General features: G+C 38.1%; 1 pseudogene; it reads left to right on the forward strand.

Moving 5' to 3' along the window:
- Positions 1-651, forward strand: part of LOC102812422 — a 33,618-nt pseudogene extending 32,967 nt beyond the window's left edge.
- The last annotated feature ends 1,074 nt before the right edge of the window (positions 652-1,725 follow it).

Below are 1,725 nucleotides of genomic sequence, written 5' to 3' on the forward strand. Positions count from 1 at the left end.
CATCATGGGTAGGGTCCTGCACTCCGCTCTTCTCCCTTGATGGTCCCAGGGACCGTAGCAGGTTTTACAGTCGAGATTATCACAGACAGCACAACCTACTCTCCGGCGTCATGATGGGAATTGGGCAAATCCTGATCCCAAAACTGTCTTGGAGTTTTCGGGTTAAAAACCCCAAGCGAGATGTAAGAGAAGTGTTCTCTAAGTATGGGCCCATTGCTGGTGTGTCCATTGTAGATGACCAGCAATCTAGAAGTTCTAGAAGATTTGCCTTTGTATATTTTGAAAATGTACGTGATATTAAGGAAGCTAACGAGTGTGATCGTAGGATCAGAGTTGATTTCTTTGTAACAAAAAGACCACATACTTCAACACCGGTAATTTATATGGGGAGACCTAACTATGGCCACCACCACCACCTATGGCAGCTCACGCCACCGTGATTACTATGACAGAGGATATGATCATGGATACGATGATCGGGTCTACTACAGCAGGTCATACAGAGGAAGAGGTGGAGGAAAAAGAGGATGTAGAGCTGCTCAAGACAAAGACAGTCTTGGAGGATACAAATCCGGTTCCAGGTCTCGATCATACTCTCCTCGCTGCAAGTTTGAAGACTTTCTGATCTTTATTGTGGACACTAGTTTTTAATTGTCTCATGTTTAAAAAAGTGAACAGTACCTAGTGATGTGACGTGACTTTTACACCTTTGATGACGACTCCTTTGGTGGAGTTGAAATGCTGTTTACATTCTGCATTTGCATAGTTTGGTGATTTGTTCAAAATTAAATGTTTTGAGAAAAGTATGTTTTGCACGTTATTGGTTATTTTTACAGTCTAGATTTTGACTGCCAAGATGTTTTTATTGTACAAAACTTCATTTAAAGGTTTTTCTACTAAATCCAGGGTACTTTGAAGATCGAAGCCTGTGTTTAAAATGCTACCAAACAGCAAAGAAGTAACAATAAACAGTTTGATTTTTATTTTTCTTTCTGATCTATTAATGCTTAGCAAAACTGTTCAGATTCAGTTGTCAGTAGCAAATGTAAAGACAAAAATACTTATTTTCCCTGAGTTCATTAAAAGTCCATACTTATATACATAACTAAGTGTTAAAATTAATGCTCTGTAACTCTGTACTTCTAGTCTTATAACTTAAGATATTTCAATACAGCAAATACAGAATGCTTATCTAAATGTGGATTTGCCAGCCTTTATGTAATCTGAATTATATATAGCAGAGAATAAGAAAAGAGTTACACAGTGTATGCCTAAAAAAAGGCTGTCTTCAAGCTGTTACAAGGGGATAATAGCATTTCAACTAGCTATCATCAGCAAGTTACAATACATTCCACCACAAATGTACTCTTGTTCTAGCTTTTAGCTATATGAAAAAGTACTAGGTGCTTCAAAGTACAGGATAAGAGAAGGGAACACTACTATACCTGTGTCATAGGTAAGCTGAACACTTTGCCTGTTGATTTTGAAATTCTTTTCAGGTCTTTGCTTATGGAAGCCCAATTCCACTCATGCTTTGAGAACTGTGTTTAAATAAAGTCAAATGAAAAGAGAGAGAAAAAAACAGTACAGCCAGAATGCTCCTTGGAAGCCAGTATAGCCAGACTTCGACTCTCATACTTCAGACATATTGTCAAGAGAGACCAATTCCTGGAGAAGAATGTAATGTTTGGTAAAGTGGAGGATCAGAAAGAAAGACGAAGACCC

The sequence above is a fragment of the Chrysochloris asiatica genome, unplaced genomic scaffold (genome assembly GCF_000296735.1).
Source record: "Chrysochloris asiatica unplaced genomic scaffold, ChrAsi1.0 scaffold00106, whole genome shotgun sequence".
In the NCBI taxonomy this organism is placed as follows: Eukaryota; Metazoa; Chordata; class Mammalia; order Afrosoricida; family Chrysochloridae; genus Chrysochloris; species Chrysochloris asiatica.